The sequence below is a fragment of the Triticum aestivum genome, chromosome 2D, assembly GCF_018294505.1.
Source record: "Triticum aestivum cultivar Chinese Spring chromosome 2D, IWGSC CS RefSeq v2.1, whole genome shotgun sequence".
Taxonomy (NCBI): Eukaryota; Viridiplantae; Streptophyta; class Magnoliopsida; order Poales; family Poaceae; genus Triticum; species Triticum aestivum.
The window spans coordinates 86,970,535-86,996,956 of NC_057799.1; positions in this window are offsets into that span (position 1 = coordinate 86,970,535).

A 26,422-nucleotide genomic window follows, 5' to 3' on the forward strand; every position below is an offset into this window, starting at 1 on the left:
AGTTCCAAACTTGGCCCGTTGGCGCACTCGTTCTGGCGGTTCAGGTAGAAGAGCTCTCTGAAGAGCAGCAGGCTGGGCTCTTCTCCAAGATAAACCTCGCAGAACACTTGGAAATTGCATATGTTGGACACCGAGTTGGGTCCTATATCTTGTGGCCGCAGGTCAAAGAAGTTCAGCACGTCTCTGAAAATTTTTGAGCCGGGCGGTGCGAAGCCCCGGCTCATGTGATCCGCAAAAATGACCACCTCCCCGTCCCTTGGCTGTGGTCTCTCCCCTGATGGGTCGGGGGCACGGTAGGACATGACGTCCTTCTTGGGCAGGTAACCTGACTTGACAAACTCCGCTAAAGTCTCGTTGGTGACATTGGACCTCATCCAATTGCAAGTGATGGAGGCTTTAGGAGCTTTGGGAGGCATGGTGAAAGACGGCAGCCTATGATAAAAGGAAACGTCCGGTTTAATTATAAGCCGAAGGAAATTTACAGTTCAATGTTAGAGTGGCGGCTTATGGAGTGGACTAATGACATATATCTAGGTGCATCGGGTTATTTAAGCCGCCCGAGGTATTGAGAGTAATTCCATTGTCTACGGCCTTATCACAGATGAGCCAGAAAATTCTATGGCGCATGGTCTCCTTTGAGTCGGAAGGTTCTACGGCGCGTGGATTCTTTAAACCGGAACTGTAAACCGCCATGGCTCAATGAGTGCAGTTTTTTTACTAAGTGTGGTGAAAACAGGTTTCACACATTGCAGTAAATAATTTGGATCAAAATGGTCGGTCAAAAGGAAAGTTTCTAGACCTAAAAACAGACGCAGGGGAGTTCTTGAGCTCGAACGAGGTCTTTATGCAGTAAAAAGAGGTCTACTTGCATTTGAAATGAGTACTAAACAGCCGCTGCACTGGTTCTATACTATCCTAAGATCAAAAAGAGGCAGTAAAAAGGAAAACTACCAAGAACTCATGGGTGGCGGCGAAGAACACGGAAGAACAGGACGAACCTACTGCAGATCTGTTCTACGGGGCAGTCAGAACTTACAGGTGCTGGTGAGTCACGGAGGTCGCCGCCGTTTTCTCTGGACACAACAGGTTGATGCAGTGGCCGGAGTTGGTGAGGAGGAGGAGACCCACGGCGGCGGCATCAACGGAGCTCGAGCGGAGGAACAGTGGCGCGAGGAGGAAGATGAGTGGCTGAAGGCCCGTCGGGCCGGGCTATTTATAAGGGCGAGCTCATAAGTGGGCGCGAGAAACGAGGAGACCACGGCGTGGTTATCTCCCCATGAAACGCCTCGATTTTCGGGATGGCAGTAAAGATAAGATCCGTTGCGGATCTGGTGGAGTAAAAAACGGGCTTAATGGAAGATGGCGTCATGGCGGTTTACCCGGAGTCCAGAGGATGACGTCACGCCGGGTTATGGCCTTCACACAACTGTAAGCCGGAGATTTTTTTTCTGTCAAAAGGATTGAAGATTGACATGAGCCGGCTCAAATCAATCTGGGGCCTAATGTTGAGGATATAGACCTTAGAGTCACCTGCCAAGAGGGGCCGGGTTACTCACAATGGTCATTATCAGAAGCCCGACGTTAAGCTTGAAGACGGTGGGCCAAAGATGGGCTTAAGACCCGGATATGGCTTAAGGCCCGTAGTTACAATCATTATTATGGTAGAACTTGTAGTGTAAGGCAAGAATAATTGAGAGTCCGAGCCGGACACTCTTATGAGCCGGCCGGGACTCTGAGAGCTGCTGGGCGTCAGCCTCCCTATATAAAGGGACGACCCGGCAGCGGTTTAGGGACAAGGAAGATCTCATCGAGAGCCGGGCATAGCAGTTAAGCTCCCTGGTCATCGAAACCCTAATCAATACCACCTCAACTGGACGTAGGCTTTTACCTTCACCGTAAGGGGCCGAACCAGTATAACCCTCGTGTTCCTTGTCCCGTTAACCCCTTCAAGCTTCCTAGCGGCGATGGCTCCACGACTAAGTCCTAGCCTGAGGACATCTGCCGTGACAATTCTACGACAGGGAGCGTATGAGTTTCATTGCATCCAGAATGACACTCAATGCCTTGGTGCCAATTTTGTAAGTCATTGCGGTGTTTAGCTTCAAGAGTGGACTGCTGCTAGTGCGACACAAAGCAGCTACACAGATCATAGTGTAGATATAACGGGAAAACCGTAAGCATGAGAGTAAAATCAGCAAAGTGGAACTTGCTGGAATATATGTGCTAGTATTGCCGGTACGGCTAGAAAGGCTTCAGATACCAGCTCTCTTCAATTGAAGGTGCGGTACTGTTAATATCAGTGTAACTCTCAAAGGCGACACAACTCCCCGCATTTCCTTGCTATTCTTATAGGATTCAAGTGGGCAGGCCACTACAAATCCTATTCCCATGTTTACAAAATCCTACGAATCAAAGAGGCCCGAAGAGTTCAAAGTGTCCATACCAACCGACCGTATAGACCTCTACACTGCAAATGTCCCTGCTCATCTTCACTACAAGGAACATACTGTACTACTATCATACTCCCTCCGTTCCAAAATATAAGTCTTGGTAGAGATTTACACTATGGATCACATATAGATGTATCCAGATACACTTTAGAGTGTAGATTCACTCATTTTGCTCCATATGTAGTCCATGGTGGAATCTATACAAAGACTTGTATTTAGGAACGGAGAGAGTACTTATTAAAGAAGAACGGGAGAGGAAAATGCTAAAGAAGAGCAAGCAGATTTTGGATAATAAAATGTTCGTTGCGCAGTGCCCACACATGATGAACCAGAGCGCATTAAGAAAGCAACTCCCTGCTGTCTCTCTATATGTGGTGCACGTGCTTTTTTGAAAGTAAAGTAGGAACATTAGATGACCAATTAAATGTTATCTGTTTTAGTAATATCAGCATCATATCAGATTCGTACTTGAGAAACAAGATTGGAATTATGAGTGGCACGTTGTTTAGCTTGATGGATTCAGGAGCAGTGCTAAGCAGGTACGATGATGGTACTGAATATAAAGGCATGTCTGCATGCAAGTCGCGTGACTTTTGTCATTTGGGTCAGTCGACCATTTCAGGCGGTTGGATGAAGATCCTACGTCTCCTAACCCTTCTTCTTCCTCGTCTCTGATTCTTCCCATACAGAACACCGCACGGGCCGCCGGCTGGACCACCGGCCCCCATCGCCTATGTTCCTCCGCCACCCCACCCCCACCCCCGCCCCCACCCGCATCGAGTTTTCTTCGTTCGGCGAGGCCCCACCACCGCCCCCACAACCAAAGTCCCCACCCGAGCCCCTTAATTCGCACCAGCGAACTCCGGCGAGCTCTGAAAAATCGACTAACCCAATTTTGAAATTTAGTCTATTGTGATTTAACTAGTGTGGAATATAAAAGGCGAAAACCATAAGCATTGGGAGTATAGTGTTGAGCGTGCCATGGCAGATCTGAAGGTGCAAACCGGACAAAGGCAACTTCGCAACCAATGTTTGCTTTCAACTAGCAAGTAAGTGATGGACAAGAAATCAGAGTAAACCAGTGGTGTTGAGGATATAACCATTAGAGTCACCCGCCCAGGAGGGGCCGGGTTATGTCATAATGATCATCACGTGAAGCCTAGTACCAAGCTTGAGGACGGCGGGTCAGTAATGGGCTTAAGACCCGGAGATGGCTTAAGGCCCGTAGTGATAAACCGCCGTTATGGTGAAACTTGTAGTGTAAGGCAAGAATAGTTAAGAGTCCGAGCCGGACACTGTTTTAAGCCGGCCGGGACTCCGAGAGCCGCTGGGCGTCAACCTCTCTATATAAAGGGACGACCCGGTGGCGGTTCAGGGACAAGTAAGATCAAATCGATAACCAGGCAGGGCGGTTTAGCTCCTGGTCGTCGAAACCCTAATCAATACAACCTCAACTGCACGTAGGCTTTTACCTTCACTGTAAGGGGCCGAACCAGTATAATCCTCGTGTCCTTTGTCCCGCTTAACCCCTTTAAGCTTCCTAGCTACGATGGCTCCACGACTAAGTCCTTGCACGAGGACATCTGCCATGATAATTCCACGACAGTTGGCGCCCACCATGGGGCCAGCGCACGGTGGATTTGAGTTCTTGAAGGGCAGCTTCGAAGGGCTCAAGGGATACGCTGTGGGCCGGATGACCAAGAGTCGTCGCGGCAAGCTCTACATCGATGATGCAAACTGGGGCCCCGACGCCGGCTCAATCGAGTACGGGTACCGGGTCCCTTCGGCGGAATCCATGTCTTTATTGGCAAGATTGGTGAGCCGGGCCTTGAGCCGGACCTCTGCGCCGATCTCATCGAGACGGCTCAGCGTGCACGACCCGCCCGAACTCAGCCTGCCTTGAAGCATGCTTTCGTGGGATGCGTCCATGGAGGACTCTCTGAAAGATCTGGATCTGGCGAGGAGACGGCCGCTCGCTCTGACGGCGAGTCATCCACAGAGGAGACCGACTCGTTATACCAACTTCAAGATGGCAGGCTCAGGGGTTGTTCCGATGGCGACAGTATTCCGGACCCCTTTGAGCCGCCGAGCCGGGTTGGAATCTTCATGGCTGGCGCACAACCTGTTCAAAACCCCGCCGCCGGGGCAGGAAGCCCTGTGCCCTCGCCGGCTCAGGTGCTGATGGATCTCACAAACAAGATGACGGCCCTGTTAACCGCTACGGTCGCCCCAGCGGATCAAGCTCAGCATGACGCGGAGGTGGCACAGTTAAAGTTGGATATAGCAAAAGCCAAGGAGGATCTGGCGGCGGAAGGGATCAGGATGGCTGCGGAGAGGGCGGCTCTCGACGCCCAGACTTAGCTGATTCAGGCACAGTCTTTCCGGCTCACGATGGATCAGAACGCGTCCAATGAGGTCATGAGAAGGAGGCATCAAAAGGCCCAATCTCGACTCCCTCCGGTTTACGATCCTCGAAACCTCTTCAACACGCCTGGTGCAGGGCCCAGTAACCCACCAGAGATCACGACGCCCGGGGCTGGAACGTCAATTCAGCCCCAAGTGATGGGGCCTCCCCGGGTGAACGCTGCTCCGCCTCAGTACGTGCCAACACCACCGGGTCATTATGCCAACCTGTTGGAAAACATGGTCGCCGCGGCAGCGCGACTGGCGGCTCTCCCAATCGATGGCGACTCTCCAACGATGGTTGAAACCCGCCGGGTCAGAGAACTCCTTCAGACGGCTCTGGCGCAGCAGGAGGCATATTCTTATAGCCGGGACAGGATTCATTCAACCCCTCGTCCAGGCCGGAGCCTGAGTTATAGCAGACACATGGTCTCAGCGACCGGCTCAAGCAATGTCCGACGCCATGACTTGCCTCCTGGCCACGGCCCGGCTCATAACGGAGCCTTTCACGCGGTAGACCAAGACAGAGCACGGCAAGAGGCGGAGCAGGCACCTCAGTTGACGGCTTACCAGCCACCCCCGGCTTATCCGACGGCTTCTGTCGATGCGGGTATACCTACGAGGACTGGAGGTGTCCCTTGTCTGGTGCCGGCTCTCCGCAATGAACGTCTGCCCAAGGATTTCAAAGGGCCTAGGAAGGTGCCTAATTACACGGCTGATTTACAACCCGGAGCATGGATCGAGAGTTACGAGATGGCCATGGAGTTGCTGGAGGTCAGTGAAGCGGCAATGGCCAAGTACTTCACCATGATGTTAGATGGGACTGCCCGCACTTGGTTGAAAGGACTGCCGCCTAACTCTATCGGGTCTTGGGCTGAGCTAAAAGCCCGGTTCATCCAAAACTTTAAAGATACATGTAGGCAATCTATGTCAATTGTGGATTTGACTAACTGCAAGCAGCAGGAGGGTGAGTCTACAACCCATTGGGTTCGCCGGGTCAAGGAGATAATACATTCATCTGATAAGATGGATGCCGGCTCTGCAGTCTTAATGTTGGAGCAGAATTGTCGTTTTGCGCCCCTGAAGATGAAGCTCGGGCGGCTCAAGCGCGACTGCAATGATATGGGTACGCTGATGGCGGCTCTGGTCAAGTACGCCGATTCTGATAGTACCAAGGATCCCGCGTCGGATGATGAAAGGGCAGGGAAGGGAAAACGGAATGGCAATGGCAAGGGCCCCCAGCATAACCCGGCAAACCAGGGAGGTAACAAGCGTAAGGCTGATGGCAGTATGGAGTTTGTGGCCAACGCCAATTCACAGGGTAACAACCACCGGCGTAAGGGGAGACCACCTCCCCGAGCCGGTGGGTCAGGCCCGACGCTTGAACAGTTGTTGAATGAGCCTTGCCCAAGGCATGGCTCTAGGGAAAAGCCGGCCACTCATCTATGGAAGGACTGCGCAATCATGAAGACCTTTAAAAATTCCAATGCTTTCAATGGCAACAGTGGCCCGGGCGGCGGCTCAGGCGCTGGCGGTTTTCATGGCCCGGGCGGCGGTTCAAATTCCGATTCTCAGAATGGTCAAGGGGGCTTTAATCAGCAGTCTGGCCAGGGTCATCAGCAGCAGCAGGGGGATACCAGACCAATCCAAAGCAGCTCAATGGTGGACAGTATCATGTGTTCACCACTAGTCTGTGCAAGCGAGATCAGAAGCTTCATAAAAGGGCTGTGAATGCTGTTGAGCCGGCTGTTCCACGCTATTTAAGATGGTCTGAGCAGCCTATTGTGTGGAGTAGGGAAGATCATCCTCCCCGGGTTGATAATCCGGGTCACCTGGCCCTGGTGGTGGCTCCTCAGGTGGGGGGATATAAATTCACTAAGGTGCTCATGGACGGAGGCAGCAGCATCAACATCCTCTATTATGAGACCTTCTGTCGTATGGGATTGATTGATAAGAACCTCAGCCAGTCCAATACTGTTTTCCATGGGGTGGTGCCTAGTAAGTCGGCATATCCAGTTGGTAAGATCGAGCTGGAGGTGGCTTTTGGAGATGAGTACAACTACAGGGCGGAAAAATTAACCTTTGAGGTGGTTAAGATAAGGAGTCCGTATCATGCTTTATTTGCGCGGCCGGCTTACGCCAAGTTCATGGCACGGCCATGTTACGTGTATTTGCAGCTCAAGATGCCGGGTCACAATGGGACCATTACGGTTCATGGCAGCCGAAAGATAGCCTTGGAGTGTGAGGAAGGTGACGTGGCTTACGCGGAATCTGTTTGTGCCACAGAGGAGTTGAAGTTTTACAAGGACAATGTTGACCCGGCAGATATGACGTCTTTGAAAAAGCCAACCACGGAGCATGAGCCGGCAATGAAATTTAAATCAGCTGATGAGACTAAACTTGTTGACTTTGTTCCAGGTGACTCATCTCAGCAGTTCAGCATCAGTGCTAATCTGGATCCGAAATAGGAAGGCGCACTCATCGAGTTCATCCGTGAGAACAGGGACATATTTGCGTGGAAACCTTCTGACATGCCAGGTGTACCTAGAGAACTCGCTGAGCACACTCTCAACATTGATCCGAAATTTAAGCCGGTCAGGCAATTCCTCCGGCGGTTTAATGAGGAGAGGCGGAAAGCCATTGGTGAGGAGGTAGCCCGGCTCTTGGCGGCCGGGTTTATTGTTGAAGTTTTTCATCCAGAATGGTTAGCTAACCCGGTGCTTGTCCTCAAGAAGAACGGCACCTGGCGGATGTGTGTGGACTACACGGATTTAAACAAAGCTTGTCCGGCTGATCCTTTTGCTCTCCCCCGTATTGATCAAATTATTGATGCTACGGCGGGTTGTGAGCGCTTAAGTTTTTTGGATGCTTATTCTGGATACCATCAGATTAAAATGGCAGTTAAGGACCAGGAGAAGACGTCGTTCATTACTCCCTTTGGAGCCTTCTGTTATGTGTCTATGCCCTTTGGGCTCAAGAGTGCACAGGCGACTTACTAGCGTTGCGTGCAGAATTGTCTTCATAACCAGATTGGGCGTAATGTTCATGCCTATGTGGATGATATCGTGGTTAAATCCAGGGAGAAGGAGACCTTGATAGATGATCTGAAAGAGACCTTTGATAATCTCTGGCTCTACAAGATGATGCTTAACCCGGCCAAGTGTGTTTTTGGTGTTCCTGCGGGCAAGCTCTTGGGTTTTCTGGTTTCTCACAGAGGCATTGAGGCTAACCCGGAAAAGGTCAAGGCAATCACCTCTCTAGCTAAGCCGGCGTGCATAAACGACGTCCAGCGTCTGGCGGGTCGCATTGCTGCTTTGAGCCGGTTTATAAGCCGCTTGGGTGAAAAGGCCATGCCGCTGTACCAGATGATGAAGAAAACATATGACTTTATTTGGAATGATGCTGCTGATGCTGCTTTTGAGGATTTGAAGAGACAGCTGGCTGAGCCCCCTGTCCTTGCTGCTCCTGTTGACAAGGAGCCCTTATTGCTGTATGTAGCCGCTAACACACGAGCCCTCAGTGTGGCTGTGGTGGTGGAGCGTAAGGAAACGGGTAAGGAGTATCCGGTTCAGCAGCCGGTTTACTACGTCAGCGAAGTACTCATTGAGTCCAAACAACGGTATCCACATTGGCAGAAGCTTGTTTATGGGGTATTCATGGCAAGCCGGAAGCTTAAGCATTATTTCCAGGGTCGCCCTATCACTGTGGTTAGTTCTGCTCCCCTAGGAGATATCATCCAAAACAGAGAAGCCACAGGAAGAGTTGCTAAGTGGGCTATAGAACTTGGGCCTCATGGTCTAAAGTACGTGCCACGCACTGCTATCAAGTCTCAAGCATTGGTGGATTTCATCAACGATTGGACAGAGCTGCAGGTGCCTGAATAGAAACCGGACAATACATACTAGACTATTCACTTCGACTGGTCTAGGCAATTGGAGGGCTCGGGGGCTGGAGTTGTATTAACTTCCCCTCGAGGTGACAAGTTTTGCTATGTGCTACGATTGATGTTTCCCTGTACTAACAATGCAGCTGAGTACGAGGCCTTGCTCCATGGTCTTCGGATGGCTAAGGAGATGAGCTTGAGCCGGGTAAGGTGCTTTGGCGACTCAGATTTAGTGGCCCAACAAGTGTCAGGAAAATGGGATTCCAAGGACCCTCTCATGGCGGCTTATCGCCGCGAAGTTGATGCCATTGCTGGACATTTTCAGGGTTACCAAGTAGAGCACATTGATCGCAGGAAGAACGAGGCGGCGGATGCATTAAGCCGGCTGGGCTCTCAGCGAAAGCCGGTGCCGCCTAATACTTTCTTGGACATTTTGCATAACCCTTCTGTTAAGTTGCCTACAGAGGAAGACTTGGCTGTTCCTGACCCGGAGGCACAGTTGGTGGCGGCTCTCCACATTACCCCAGACTGGACAGTACCATACTTGGCTTACATGACCCGGGGAGAATTGCCTGAGGATGAAACTTTGGCCAGACAAATAACCCGGCGGTCTAAGTCGATGATAATTATCAATGGCGAGCTGCATCGTCGCAGTGTCACTGGAACTTTCCAGCGTTGTGTTTCCCCTGAGGAAGGTCAAGAAATTTTACGTGAGATTCACGAGGGGGATTGTGGCCATCATGACGGCTCAAAATCCCTTGTGGCCAAGGCTTTTCGTCATGGTTTTTATTGGCTGACGGCTCATGCTGATGCAGAGGACTTGGTCAGTAAATGTGACGGTTGTCAGAGGTTTTCGCGACGGGCTCATGTGCCGGCTCAGGAGTTGAGGATGATTCCAATCACTTGGCCATTTGCGGTCTGGGGGCTTGATATGGTTGGGCCTTTTAAAAGATCCAAGGATAAGAAGACTCACCTCTTGGTGGCGGTCGACAAGTTCACAAAGTGGGTTGAAGCAGAGCCAGTTAGTAAGTGTGACGCAGCCACAACGGTTCAATTCATGAAAAGGGTGATATTTCGCTTTGGTTTTCCACACAGCATTATAACTGACAATGGTACCAATCTGTCCAAAGGCGCCATGGAGGAGTTTTGTCAACGAGAGCATATTCGACTTGATGTCTCATCAGTGGCTCACCCTCAATCCAATGGTCAAGCTGAGAGAGCCAATCAGGAGATCTTGAAGGGCATCAAGCCTCGGCTTTTGGTCCCTTTGCAACGGACGCCGGGTTGTTGGGTGGAGGAGTTACCCTCCGTGTTATGGAGCATCAATACTACTCCTAACAGGTCTACGGGTTACACGCCTTTCTTCATGGTTTATGGAGCGGAAGCGGTCCTCCCTAGCGACATCCGTCATGACTCGCCTCGAGTGGCGGCTTATGTTGAGGCGGATAATGAGCGGGCGCGCCAAGATGCTCTTGACTTGTTGGACGAACAGCGTGATGTGGCAGCAGCTCGCTCGGCGATTTACCAACAAGACCTGCGCCGCTATCACAGGGTTAAGTCCAGGGTCTTCCAGGAAGGTGATCTGGTGCTCCGGCTCATCCAAGATCAAACAGATGCACAGAAGTTATCCCCGCCTTGGGAAGGGCCCTTTGTGGTCAGCAAGAACTTGCACAACGGGTCATACTACCTTATCGATGTTCGGGAGCACAAAGATTCACGTAAGTCGGAGGAAGAGACCCGTCGACCGTGGAACATAGCTCAGGTTTGGCCTTATTATACTTGAGCCACCGGCTCTCATAATGTACATATTTCTATAGCCATGTATATATTATGATAAATAATAAAGCAGGACCTCTGTCCTTTTTTCTCCTCCAAAGGTAAATGTGTTATTTCCATTCCAGCATTACATGGTCACTTGGAGGTGGATCCGGCTTATGATCGCATTCGAATCAAGCCGTTAACAATATGATCATTTGGGGGCTTCCTGTTCAAACATAGGTCGTATTCGAACCAAAGAGAACATAGCTGTCGATACCTACTTGATTGGCAAATTGCCGAGCTCATTGGGGAGTTTTTCTTGATCATATTTAAATCATAGCTCAACCCCCTTTGGGAACCGACGTGGATCGTATTCGAATCAGCGTCGTTAAACAACTCTTAAGGTCATTTGGGGGCTTCCTGTTCAAACATGGGTCGTATTCGAACCTAAGAGAACATAGCTGTCGGTACCCTCTTGATAGGCAACGCCAAAGCCACTGGGGGCTATATGATCGCATTCGAATCTTAGCTTAACCCCTTTGGGACGGTTCTCTGGTCGTATTCGAATCAGAAGCCCCTAAGTTTTTGATCTTTTGGTTTGCAACCAGTTCTTTGGGTCAAATCAAAAGTGTGCACGGGCGGCTCTTACTCCGCTGGCTTAACTCTGATTAATAATGTTGATAGCACACAATAGGCATTATAGGTGCTGGTGAACCGGAGTTGCGTTCTCAACCTCATTATTTGGGTTACATAAGCCGGAGGTGTACTTGCAAGGCTTGCAGGTATGCTATTGTGGTTATCCCGAAGATATGATTGAGAGCCGGTCTTTTATGACCTTGGTTTATATTCTGGGTTATATGTAAGATATATGACTCTCCATGCGGTAAGCCGCCTAGAGACTTGTGATTTATTTTTCTATGCAGAACAATTAAAGATAATTCTTCAAGCTTAAGGAAAGTAAATGATCAAACATAACCCGGAGGAATATAAAAGAGCAGCTTCAACGGAGTTAAGCGCTGCACACGTGCACGATGGCACGACAAAATTAACTGTTTTTCCTACTCTATTACAGGACTCCCCGAGTCCAGAAGGTGAGGCATTGTTTATAAAGCGTAACCATGAGCTGCCTAAGTAATCAAGGTGCCTGTTGGGTTGAAGCTTCCGGCTCATCCCTCTCCGCTCCTCCGGCTGTTTCCATGACCTGGAAGGTTGATGATTTCCAGTCAATGCCGCTCAAAGCTTCAAATTGAGCCTCATCATCAATTAACCCGGCCGGGTCAACTTCTGGGGCGAAGGTATGCTTACGAGTCGGAGGGATCAGGCTGACTGCTTCATAGCGTGGAGTTGGGATCCTCTGATTCTCCGCGTCATAGCCCGGCTGGTACTTGGTAAGGTCTGTGTCATTCCCAATCAAGGTGGCCACCGGGCGCACGCTCTTCACACAGGCGGCGAAGTCTTTCTGGTCAAAGGGGGTGCCGTCTTCCTTCAGGCTGGGGTATCCAAGAGCGATGTCAGCCGGGTCTAGCTCCGGTAGAAACGCCTTGGCCCGGCTCAGAGCAACGATAGCTCCGGCTCTTGCAGAAGCCCGTCTCAGCTCTTGGAAGCGTTGGGGAAGTACGGCAAGCCGCCTGAGTACGTCTTCCAGGTGAGTGGGAACCTCATTGGACAGAGCCACAACGGCTAAAGCACGCTGTGACCCGGTGTAGAGTTGCTCCACCAAGGTGTAAACAGCCTTCAGCTTGGTCAGCATGTTCTGATGGAGATTGGAGCTTCCGGGGCCTGTATAACAAAGTCAGGTGAGCTGATACCAATGGAGGGGCTTATGAGACATAAATGATGTAAACTTATTTAAAGCTTACAGAGTAACTTACCAAAGATTGCGGAGGCCATCTGCGATACATTGCGTTTTAAGCCGGAGAGTTCGACGGTTCTTTCAGTAAGAGCAGCCTCCGCTTGTTCGGCTCGGCTGAGCAAGGCAGTCTTCTCATCGGCCCAGGCTTTTCTTTCTGTTTCAAATTTTTTCTTCAGTTTTTTCTTGTGCAGAGACACTGAACTCAAACTTGGCATTGGCTTTCCGGGTCTCATTTTCCTGAGTCTTCAGGCGGGTCTTCAGATCAGAGATTTCTGACTCAACTTTTTTGCAGGCAGCCTGTACAAGTTCCGGGTTATAGTTTGAGTGATTATCATGCAATATTAAAGTCCCAAGCACTTTGCAAGCAAAGACACTTGACACTTGGGGGCTAATGTAGGCTGAGAAGCTTTATTTACAGTGCCGGTTCATGAAAATAAGTCCCAAGCACTCTGCAGGCAAAGGTGCTTGGCACTTGGGGGCTAATGCGCAAAGTTGCTCCATTACTTGATTAAAACATAAGGTAAAAGACCGGTTCACCTAGGCTGTTTAACCCGGCCCTTGAGTGTTAACAGGTAAGCCGGTATTAAGTCTACAACATATTCTGTCATAAGTAATAGACTTGGGGGCTAATATGGTAAGGATGACTATGGAGTAAACAAGGGAATTATACCTCAGATTTTTGCTGTATCTGCTTCACCATGTCAATTTCCAGGTCCCGGCTGTTGTGCACTTGACCAATATAACCAGCAACAATATCTCCAATGCTCAAGTTAGCATAGTCTGTGATATCCAGTCTGGCCCTGCGGCGCTCTAGCAGTTCTTCTTTAGCAGAGCATCTAGCCAGCACAGTGGGTCTTCCCGGCTCAACATATTCGGTCCGGGTAATCACCACATCCGGGTCATCGGCCGGTTGAGCTGGGCTGGGAATCTCCGGGTTGTCAGAACCCCCCATGGCTTGTTCTTCAGTTGGAGCGGTGGTTTCTGGAGCTGGTGCGGACGGCGGCTCAGAGGCAGAGGCGTTGGGTTCAGTCAAGACCGGCTCTTCGACCGGGTTACTTTTCTTTGCCCTCTTGCTGAGCTTTGCTTGTGCACTGAAAGTCAAAAGGTTAGTGCAAAAACATGAGTAAGATAAGCACAACATAAGCTGATCATCATTACCCGGGTGCGGTCTTGAAAGCCGGCAAGTTAGATTGCATGGAGTCCCCGGAGGAAGGTGAAGTTTCCTGATAGTTTGAATCAGAAGAATTGAGCGGTTGACGAGTGACGCCCGCCAAAGGATGAAAAGGATATAAGTTGGAGATAACCTCGGTCCGGCGCTTCCTTGATGCTTCAGGTAAGCCGGAGGAGAGGTCTGCATCCTTGTTGGTCCGGGTGTGCCTCCGGCTCTCATGAATCTGTCGCTTCAAAAGAATTGAGGATCTTGATAAGCTAAAGGATGTGAAAATCTTACTTTCCGGGTTACTCTTCGGACTTTCATCCTTGGCAAGGGCTCCGAGTCGGAGGAAAGTATAGTTACCTCTTCAGTCACCGGGTTACTCGCTCCGGTGTCCTCCTGCTGATAATCAATGTCGATAAGGTGGTTAAGAACAAACAAAAAAAACAAAGAAGAGCATAAGAATCAAGGGCTACCTCTGACTCGGAGGTATCATCCAGCTGAAGCAGGTCTGAGGCGCTAGGCTTACTCCCCTTCTTGCGGGGAGCGGCTCTCCTGGCGGCTTTTTTAGCCTTCCTGGCTTTTTTAGCAGCCTCATGGTCATAGCTGACCTTCCAGAACTTATCATTAGCCTGAAAAATACAACAAAGGTTTCTTGAAGTTAAAGACGAAAATTGTTAAAATGAAAAGTAAAGTGCTTAGATCAGTAGCTTACCGCCGGAGCCAGGTTAGCTTTGCAGAATGGACTTAAGCCGGTCCTCCCGCAATCTGCTAAGCTCTCGTTCAGAAAGGATTTGGTCATGTCATCAATGACGTCTTCAAGTAAGTCGTTGGGGCTGTGCCGAAGAGGATCATCCTTCCGGCCGGTGTAATCACACATTAAGCCGGGGCGGCGGCTTAAAGGGATCACCCGCCAAGCAATCCAGACCCGGACCAGATCAACGCCGTTAAGGCCGTTTCCCAGAAGAGCTTTGATTTTGTTGATGGTGGGGATAAGTGGTTGACGCTCAGCTTGAGACAATTTTTCTGGCAGGGGGTGGTTTGACTCTAGACGCAGGGTGCGAAAGCCGGGCAGAGGGTTCTCATCAGCCGGAGAAGTATCCTGGCAGTAGAACCATGTCTGATTCCAGTCCTTTGGGTAGCTTGGCGTCTCAGCATGAGGAAAGAGACAATCCCTCCGTCGTTGAATTGATATTCCACCAAGTTCCAAGCTAGGCCCGTTGGCGCATTCATTCTGGCGGTTCAGGTAAAATAACTCCCTAAAGAGTAGCAGGCTGGGTTCCTCTCCAAGATATACCTCACAGAACACTTGAAAGTTACAAATGTTCGACACGGAATTGGGTCCAATGTCTTGAGGTCGCAGATCGAAAAAGTTCAGAACATCTCTGAAGAATTTTGAGCCAGGAGGAGCAAAGCCTCGGCTCATGTGGTCAGCAAATACAACAACCTCTCCATCTTTTGGTTGAGGTCTCTCTTCGGACGGGTCAGGCGCACGGTAGGACATGACCTCCTTTTTGGGCAGGTAACCCATTTTTACGAAGTCATCTAAGGTGCTTTCAGTAACGTTGGACCTCACCTAGTTGCACGTAATGGGTGCCTTGGGAGCCTTGGGCGGCATTGTGGAAAATGGAAGCCTATGACAAAGGAAAATTTCCGGTTCAAATTTAAGCCGGAGAAAAATTTCAGTTCAGTATTCAGGACAACGGTTCATGAAGGGGCCTAATGATATATGACTAATTGTGTCAGGTTATTTAAGCCGCCGTGGGTATTATAAGCAATTTAAGTTATTGAACTCTATTATGAGTAAGCCGGAAATTTCACAGAGCATGGCCTCTTTTAAGCCGGCGATATGAGCCGCCATGGCTCACAGAGGCAATTTCTGTCGAAGTGTTGCACAAACAAGTTTCACAGATTGCAGGGATTATTTTGGATCAAACGGTCGTTTAGAAAGGAAAAATTTCTAGACCTAAAAACTGGCACAGGGAAGTTCATAAGTTCTAATGAGGTCTTTTTGCAAGCAAGAGGGATCTGCTAGTATGGGAAATGGGTGCGAAACCACTACCGCAGGAGTTCTATCCTACTTTTCGGATCAAAAGAGGCCGTGGTGGAAGAACTGTGAAGAACTCGAGATGAACTATGAAGAACAGGGGAGAACGACAGAACCCTAATGCGAATCTACTGTATGGAGTGGCAAGAACTTACTGGCGCTGATGAGCTGCGGAGGTTGCCGCCGTTTCTCTGGACCAGTTCAGGGTGATGCAGCGGCCGAGGTTGAGGAAGACAAGGGGCGCGGCGGCGGCGGCGGAGCTCGAGCTCTGGGGCGTCAGAGGAGGAAGACGAGGGATCGAGAAGTGACGAAGGCCTATGGGCCGGGCCTATTTATAAGGGACGACTCATAAATGGGCGCGAGAAATGAGGAGGCTGGAGACATGATTATCTTGCCGCAGAAATGCCTCGATTCTCAAGATGGTTATTAAGATAAGATCCGTTGGGTATGACAGAATAAAAAAATGAGTTTAATGGAAGATGACGTCATGGCGGGTTACCAGGAATCCAGAAGATGACGTCATGGCGGGTTATAACCTTCGCACAAGCAGAAGCCGGACGATTTCCTCTTAAAGGGATTGAAGATTGACATGAACCGGTTCAAATCAATCTGGGCCTAATGTTGAGGATATAACCATTAGAGTCACCCGCCCAGGAGGGGCCGGGTTACGTCATAATGATCATCACATGAAGCCCAGTACCAAGCTTGAGGACGGCGGGTCAGTAATGGGCTTAAGACCCGGAGATGGCTTAAGGCCCGTAGTGATAAACCGCCGTTATGGTGAAACTTGTAGTGTAACGCAAGAATAGTTAAGAGTCCGAGCCGGACACTGTTTTAAGCCGGCCGGGACTCTGAGAGCCGCTGGGCGTCAACCTCTCTATATAAAGGGACGACCCGACGGCGGTTCAGGGACAAGTAAGATCAAATCAATAACCAGGCAGGGCGGTTTAGCTCCTGTTCGTCGAAACCCTAATCAATACAACCTCAACTCGACGTAGGCTTTTACCTTCACTGTAAGGGGACGAACCAGTATAATCCTCGTGTCCTTTGTCCCGCTTAACCCCTTTAAGCTTCCTAGCTACGATGGCTCCATGACTAAGTCCTTGCACGAGGACATCTGCAGTGATAATTCCACGACAAGTGGCGATCTATTTTCTTGCTGCGATAAATAAGTTGAGCAGATACGAAAGAGTACCGCCTCTGGTGCGGCGCCGTGTATGCATCTGCTGAGAATTTGACGGTGCTGCGGTAGCGATGGCTGTCGGCGGCGTGGAAGCAGATCTAGGAGGGTAGACGGTGGCGGCGGGGCGCGGTGGACGAGACGGTCGTAAGAGCGGCGCCGGCAAGGTGGACGCGGAGGGGATGAAGCGAGAGGACGGGTTGCTGATACGTCTCCAACGTATCTATAATTTTCGATTGTTCCATGCTATTATATTATCTGTTTTGGATGTTTATGGTCTTTACTAAACACTTTTATATTATTTTTGGGACTAACCTATTAACCCAGAGCCCAGTGCCAGTTCCTGTTTTTTCCCTTGTTTCAGTGTTTCAAAGAAAAGGAATATCAAACGGAGTCCAAACGGAATGAAACCTTCGGGAGAGTTATTTTTGGAATGGAAGCAATCCAGGAGACTTGGAGTGTACGTCAGGGAAGCAACGAGGTGGCCACGAGGCAGGGAGGCGCGCCTGCCCCCTGGGCACGCCCCCACCCTCGTGGGCCCCTCGTGGCTCCCCTGACCGACTTCTTTCGCCTATATATATCCATATACCCTAAAACCATCGGGGATCACAATAGATCGGGAGTTCCGCCGCTGCAAACCTCCAGAGCCACGAAAACCAATCGGGACCCTGTTCTGGCACCCTGCCGGAGGGGGATCCCTCACCGGTGGCCATCTTCATCATCCCGGCGATCTCCATGACAAGGAGGGAGTAGTTCACCCTCGGGGCTGAGGGTATGTACCAGTAGCTATGTGTTTGATCTCTCTCTCTCTCTCGTGTTCTTGAGGTGGTACGATCTTGATGTATCGCGAGCTTTGCTATTATTGTTGGATCTTATGATGTTTCTCCCCCTCTACTCTCTTGTAATGGATTGAGTTTTCCCTTTGAAGTTATCTTATCGGATTGAGTCTTTAAGGATTTGAGAACACTTTATGTATGTCTTGCATGTGCTTATCTGTGGTGACAATGGGATATCACGTGATCTACTTGATGTATGTTTTGGTGATCAACTTGCGGGTTCCGTAATCTCGTGAACTTATGCATAGGGGTTGGCACACGTTTTCGTCTTGACTCTCCGGTAGAAACTTTGGGGCACTCTTTGAAGTACTTTGTGTTGGTTGAATAGATGAATCTGAGATTGTGTGATGCATATCGTATAACCATACCCACAGATACTTGAGGTGACATTGGAGTATCTAGGTGACATTAGGGTTTTGGTTGATTTGTGTCTTAAGGTGTTATTCTAGTACGAACTCTATGATAGATCGAACGGATAGAATAGCTTCATGTTATTTTACTACGGACTCTTGAATAGATCGATCAGAAAGGATAACTATGAGGTGGTTTCGTACCCTACAATAATCTCTTCGTTTGTTCTCCGCTATTAGTGACTTTGGAGTGACTCTTTGTTGCATGTTGAGGGATAGTTATATGATCCAATTATGTTATTATTGTTGAGAGAACTTGCACTAGTGAAAGTATGAACCCTAGGCCTTGTTTCCTAGCATTGCAATACCGTTTACGCTCACTTTTATCATTAGTTACCTTGCTGTTTTTATATTTTCAGATTACAAAAACCTATATCTACCATCCATATTGCACTTGTATCACCATCTCTTCGCCGAACTAGTGCACCTATACAATTTACCATTGTATTGGGTGTGTTGGGGACATAAGAGACTCTTTGTTATTTGGTTGCAGGGTTGTTTGAGAGAGACCATCTTCATCCTACGCCTCCCACGGATTGATAAACCTTAGGTCATCCCCTTGAGGGAAATTTGCTACTGTCCTACAAACCTCTGCTCTTGGAGGCCCAACAACGTCTACAAGAAGAAGGTTCTGTAGTAGACAGCAAGCTCTTTTCTGGCGCCGTTGCTGGGGAGGTGAGTGCTTGAAGGTATATCTTTAGATCTTGCAATCGAATCTTTTTTTTTCTTGTTTTATCACTAGTTTAGTTTATAAAAGAAAACTACAAAAAATGGAATTGAGTTTGCCTCATACGCTTCATCTTTTTAATATCTTTCATGAGTATGATGGAAAGGAAAATTGTGCTCAAGTGCTAGAAGAAGAAATCTATAGAATGTTTGGCACTAAATCTTTGTATGATGAGCAAGATTGCAATGTTGTTAGTATGAATTCTACGAATATCGATGATGCTAATGATATGCAAAGCCACAAGCTTGGGGAAGCTATGTTTGATGAAGATGATATTTTTTGTCCCCCAAGTTTTGATGAGCAAATTTATTATGATGAAAGCACGCCTCCTATTTATGATGATTATTGTGATGACACGTATGCTATAAAGAATAAAGATAACCATGAAACTTGTCATCATGATTTTAATTTTCAATTGGATTATGCTTCACACGATAGTTATTTTGTTGAGTTTGCTCCCACTACTATTCCGAATGAGAAGAATTTTGCTTATGTGGAGAGTAATAAAAATTCTATGCTTGTAGATCATGAAAAGAATGCTTTATGTGATGGTTATATTGTTGAATTCATTCATGATGCTACTGAAAATTATTATGAGAGAGGATCATATACTTCTACAAATTGCAATAATATCAAGTTTCCTCTCTATGTGTTAAACGTTTTGAAGTTATGCTTGTTTTGCCTTCCTATGCTAGTTGATTATTGTTCCCATAAGTTGTTTGCTCACAAAATCCCTATGCATAGGAAGTGGGTTAGAATTAATTGTGCTAGTCATATTCTTCATGATGCTCTCTTTATGTTTCAATTCTTATCTTTTATGTGAGCATAATTGAAATCATCATGCCTAGCTAGGGGCGTTAAACGTTAGCGCTTGTTAGGAGGCAACCCAATCTTATTTTTGTTTCTTGCTTTTTGGTTCTGTTTAGTAATAAATTTTTGATCTAGCCTCTGGTTAGATGTGGTTTTATATTTTAATTAGTGTTTGTGCCAAGTAAGACCTATAGGATCTTCTTGGATGATAGTTATTTGATCTTGCTGAAAATTCCAGAAACTTTCTGTTCACGAAAACAATTGTTTAAAATCCCCAGAACGTGATAAAATACTGATTCCAATTGCATCAGATGAATAATCAAATTATCTAGGTCTTCCTATTTTGGTAGAATTTTTTGAGTTCCAGAAGTTTGCGTTTGATACAGATTACTACAGACTGTTCTGTTTTTGACAGATTCTGTTTTTCGTGTGTTGTTTGCTTATTTTGATGAATGTAAAATAGTTTATAAACCATAGAGAAGTTTGAATACAGTAGATTTAACACCAATACAAATAAAGAATGATTTCATTACAGTACCTTGAAGTGGTGTTTTGTTTTCCTTCGCTAACGGAGCTCACGAGATTTTCTGTTAAGTTTTGTGTTGTGAAGTTTTCAAGTTTTGGGTAAAGATTCGATGGACTATGGAATAAGGAGTGGCAAGAGCCTAAGCTTTGGGATGCCCAAGGCACCCCAAGGTAATATTCAAGGACAATCAAGAGCCTAAGCTTGGGGATGCCCCGGATGGCATCCCCTCTTTCGTCTTCGTTCATCGGTAACTTTACTTGGAGCTATATTTTTATTCACCACATGATATGAGTTTTGCTTGGAGCGTCATTTTGTTTTCTTTTGTTTTGCTTGATGTTTGAATAAAGTACCAAGATCTGAAATTCTTAAATGTTAGAGAGTCTTCGCATAGTTGCATAATTATTAAACTACTCATCGATCTTCACTTATATCTATCGGAGTAGTTTGTTGTTTGCTCTAGTGCTTCACTTATACCCTTTTAGAGCACGGCGGTGGTTTTATTTTGAAGAAATAGATGAACTCTCATGCTTCACTTATATTATTTTGAGAGTCTTAAATAGCATGGTGATATGCAACTATGTGAAGTTTGATTCCTTATGATTGTTTTGAGATATGAAGATGGTGATATTAGAGTCATGCTAGTTGAGTAGGTTTGAATTTGAGAAATACTTGTGTTAAAGTTTGTGATTCCCGTAGCATGCACGTATGGTGAACCGTTATGTGATGAAGTCGGAGCATGATTTATTTATTGATTGTCTTCGTTATGAGTGGCGGTCGGGGACGAGCGATGGTCTTTTCCTACCAATCTATCCCCCTAGGAGCATGCGCGTAGTACTTCGTTTCGATAACTAATAGATTTTTGCAATAAGTATGTGAGTTCTTTATGACTAATGTTGAGTCCATGGATTATACGCACTCTCATCCTTCCACCATTGCTAGCCTCTCTAATACCGTGCACCTTTCGCTGATATCATACACCCACCATATACCTTCCTCAAAACAGCCACCTTACCTACCTATCATGGCATTTCCGTAGCCATTCCGAGATATATTGCCATGCAACTTTCCACCGTTCCGTTTATTATGACACGCTTCATCATTGTCATATTGCTTTGCATGATCATGTAGTTGACATCATATTTGTGGCAAAGCCACCGTTCATAATTCTTTCATACATGTCACTCTTGATTCATTGCACATCCCGGTACACCGCCGGAGGCATTTATATAGAGTCATATCTTGTTCTAAGTATTGAGTTGTAATTCTTGAGTTGTAAGTAAATAAAATTGTGATGATCATCATTGTTAGAGCATTGTCCCAAGTGAGGAAAGGATGATGGAGACTATGATTCCCCCACAAGTCGCGATGAGACTCCGGACGAAAAAAAAGAAAAAAAGAGAGAGAGGCCATAAAAAAAAAGAGAAGGCCCAAAAAAATGAGAGAAAAAGAGAGAAGGGGCAATGCTACTATCCTTTTACCACACTTGTGCTTCAAAGTAGCACCATGATCTTCATGATAGAAAGTCTCCTATGTTGTCACTTTCATATACTAGTGGGGATCTTTCATTATAGAACTTGGCTTGTATATTCCAATGATGGGCTTCCTGAAAATGCCCTAGGTCTTCGTGAGCAAGCGAGTTGGATGCACACCCACTTAGTTTCTTTTGTTGAGCTTTCATACACTTATAGCTCTAGTGCATCCGTTGCATGGCAATCCCTACTCACTCACATTGATATCTATTGATGGGCATCTCCATAGCCCGTTGATATGCCTAGTTGATGTGAGACTATCTTCTCCTTTTTGTCTTCTCCAGAACCACCATTCTATTCCAACTATAGTGCTATGTCCATGGCTCACGCTCATGTATTGCGTGAAGATTGAAAAAGTTTGAGAACATCAAAAGTATGAAACAATTGCTTGGCTTGTCATCGGGGTTGTGCATGATTTAAATATTTTGTGTGGTGAAGATAGAGCATAGCCAGACTATATGATTTTGTAGGGATAACTTTCTTTGGCCATGTTATTTTAAGAAGACATGATTGCTTTGTTAGTATGCTTGAAGTATTATTGTTTTCATGTCAATATTAAACTTTTGTTTTGAATCTTAGGGATCTGAATATTCTTGCCACAATAAAGAAGATATCATTGATAAATATGTTAGGTAGCATTCCACATCAAAAAATTTGTTTTTATCATTTACCTACTCGAGGACGAGCAGGAATTAAGCTTGGGGATGCTTGATACGTCTCCAACGCATCTATAATTTTTGATTGTTCCATGCTATTATATTATCTGTTTTGGATGTTTATGGGCTTTACTAAAAACTTTTATATTATTTTTGGGACTAACCTATTAACCCAGAGCCCAGTGCCAGTTCCTGTTTTTTTCCCTTGTTTCAGTGTTTCGAAGAAAAGGAATATCAAACAGAGTCCAAACGGAATGAAACCTTCGGGAGAGTTATTTTTGGAACGGAAGCAATCTAGGAGACTTGGAGTGTACGTACTGGAAGCGACGAGGTGGCCACGAGGCAGGGAGGCGCGCCTGCCCCCTGGGCGCGCCCCCACCCTCGTGGGCCCCTCGTGGCTCCCCTGACCGACTTCTTTTGCCTATATATATATACATATACCCTAAAACCATCGGGGAGCACTGTCACGCCCAATATGCGACCCTATCCGAGAGGAACTCGAAGGTCCCACCAAGAATAGACCCGCATATTGAAACGCTTTTGCAAGGTGGATATCATTACATCAACATTACATAATAGAAGGGGATACATACAAGGCATACAAATGCCGCAAGAATACACCAATACACATGAGAACAACATCCGACTACGGATGAAACATAAACAGAAACTCAAACGACATCCACCCTGCTAGCCCAGGCTGCCGACCTTGAACCTATCCCCTGATCGAAGAAGAAGCAGAAGAAGAACTCCAAAACAAGCAACATCGCTCTCGCGTCATGATCATCGCAAAACCTGTACCTGCAACTGTTGTTGTAGTAATCTGTGAGCCACGAGGACTCAGCAATCCCATTACCATGGGTATCAAGACTAGCAAAACTTAATGGGTAAGGAAGGGGTAAAGTGGTGAGGTTGCAGCAGCGACTAAGCATGTATGGTGGCTAACATTCGCAAATAAGAGCGAGAAGAGAAGCAACGGAACGGTCGTGAAACTAGCAATGATCAAGAAGTGATCCTGAACTCCTACTTACGTCAAACATAACCGAAAAACCGTGTTCACTTCCCGGACTCCGCCGAAAAGAGACCATCACGGTTACACACGCCGTTGATGCATTTTATTTAAGTCAAGTGTCAAGTTCTCTACAACCGGACATTAACAAATTCCCATCTGCCACATAACCGCGGGCACGGCTCTCGAAAGTTTATACCCTGCAGGGGTGTCCCAACTTAGCCCATTATAAGCTCTCACGGTCAACGAAGGATATTCCTTCTCCCGGGAAGACCCGATCAGTCTCGGAATCTCGGTTTACAAGACATTTCGACATTGATAAAACAAGACCAGCAAAGCCGCCCGATGTGCCGACAATCCCGATAGGAGCTGCACATATCTCGTTCTCAGGGAAACATCGGATGAGCACTACATACAACTAAAACCAGACCTCAAGTTTCCACGAGGCGGCCCCACAGTCTACTCAGTTCGGACCAACACTTAGAATAGCACTGGCCCGGGGGGGGGGCTAAAATAAAGATGACCCTCGGGAGAGCGACTCACTAGGGAAAAGAAATAGGTGATAGGCAAATGGTAAAACCAAGGTTGGGCCTTGCTGGAGGAGTTTTATTCAAAGCGAACTGTCAAGGGGTTCCCATAACACCCAACCACGCAAGGAACGCAAAATCAAGGAACATAACACCGGTATGACGGAAACTAGGGCGGCAAGAGTGGAACAAAACGCCAGGCATAAGGCCGAGCCTTCCAACGAAGTATATAGATGCATTAATTAAATAAGAGATATTGTGATATCCCAACATAAACATGATCCAACATGGAGCAATCTTCATCTTCACCTGCAACTAGCAACGCTATAAGAGGGGCTGAGCAAAAGCGGTAACATAGCCAAACAACGGTTTGCTAGGAAGGATGACAAAGGTTAGAGGTTCATGGCAATTTGGGAGGCTTGAAGAGCAAGTGATAGGTAGCGCAGCATAGCGATAGAACGAAGCAACTAGCATAGCAATGATAGTAATGAGATCCAAGGTGACGGTCATCTTGCCTGAAATCCCGCTAGGAAGAATAACGAGTCCATGAAGAAGATGAAGCCACGAAGACGAACCAAGCGTAGACGAACGAATCCTTACGATCGCAACGAAACGGGAACTATCGAGAAGAAGCACACAACATGCTAAACACACCACACATGAATAAGGAATGATGCTCAATAAAGTATGATGCATGACAAGGCTACATGAGGCTACTCATGGCAAGAGATGATTCATACAAGAACAACACATCAAAGCAAGTTTAAATGAGGCCGGAAACAACATATAGCCATTCCGGTAAATCCCCATATGCAAATTTCGAAATTGGTCCAGAACTGAATACCCTTATGTTCAAGTTGTTAAACAGCAAGTTAAGATGCACCAAGATGATCTACATGAAATTCTAGTCAAGTTACATATAAAGTTCATTTAGTTCGGAGCTACGGCCTAGAAGATATGAGCAAAACAAGTTAAACATGGCATTGATGCAAAATGCATTCAAACATCAAGCAAACACTTCAAAACAAGGATGCAACATGATAAGATGAAGCTACATGCAATTCTAAGCAAGTTTCATATAGAGCATGCTCAAAACGGAGCAACGGTGCAACACATACACTCCAAACAAGATATAGCAACAATCTGTCCAAAACAGCAACTAGGCATTTTGCAAGCATCAAAACAATATGCTACAACACCTCAACATGAAAACAAAAGGCCGTGATGTACAGGTAAAGCATTACAAAACATGAACACCGAGCTATCCCAAGAATCCAATAGAACATGCTCAAAAGGACATGGAAAGATTGCAAATAATAATAGATTCACAGACACTGCAGAATCACTGGACATGGCAGAAATAACATCAGGTTGCAATATTTAGAGCTATCAAACAACATGCTACGGGAATATATCATGGCAAATGAAAGCATGGCATGATTCTACTCAAAGCATAGAACAAGAGTCCCTTAATGAACATGAGCCAAAAAGGCACAGAAGATATGATGGCACCCATGTAAACATAGCAAGTTTCATAAACAGATTCAAACTTAGCAGAAAAACTGAGCATGGCATAAACATAATTATGAAGGCATCTTTGCGAGCTCAAATCACTCATCACAAAGCATTTCATGGCATGTGAAGGCATACAACAGTAATATGGCATAATTATGAAGCTAAGCATGGCAAGAGCAAGTTCATAGGGTGCACGGATCACTAGCAAAACATATGGCGGAACTGAACTTCATGTTAACAGGCTGACAGCAACATTATTTAGCAAATTGAGAGCAAGATAAAAACAAGTTACAGCAGGGTATAAATGAAAACAAGGGCATGGATGGATAGCGCATAACATGTATAACAAAACATCCTTAGTGAACATCTCCAGATTATGCATGGAACTCATGGTAGCAGCAGGTTTACATGGCATCACAGTGTTACAGCTACAGACTTAGCAGAAATGACTTGTCACAGAAACCAGCAACATCGTGGAGGCTACTTTGCATGCTTGTGCTAGTCACCACATAGATCACAAAAATACAAGACAAGCACCCCTGTAAAGATGGCATGATGTAGTACAAGACTCATGTTGAGCTCATGCTCATAGGATGCACACACAAAATGCAATGAAAAAGACAAACCACCAAGTTCTGATAACAGACAGCAGTTAACATCATATAGCACTCTTGCAACGATGATTTGGGCACCAAGAAGGACTTAAACAAGCATGGCACAATGGAACACGATGAATAGCATCTCATGATGAACATTTTGATATATTATATGCACAAATTGGAGCAACATGCATGAAATTACAAGCAATCAAAGATGCACATATGTCATGAGTTTTCTGGGGACTTGGCCAAAATTCACCTCGCAGAAACGGGACGGAGCCATGCGGGATGAAGGGATCCGGGTCAGAGGGGCCGTGTTTGGTTGGAGGGATGGGTGGATCTGATCCACCCATCAGCGGATCCGGCCGGACGAGCTCCGGCGAGCTCGAGGACGGCGGCTCCGGCGACGGGGCTCTGCAGAGAGAGAGAGAGATCTGAGAGAGAGAGAGAGAAGCAAGAGGGAGAGGGCGACGGGGAGGCGCGAGCTCACCGGGATGGTGACGGCACCGGCGCGGTGCTCGCCGGCGGTGGCGAGGCGGCGGGGTCGAGGGG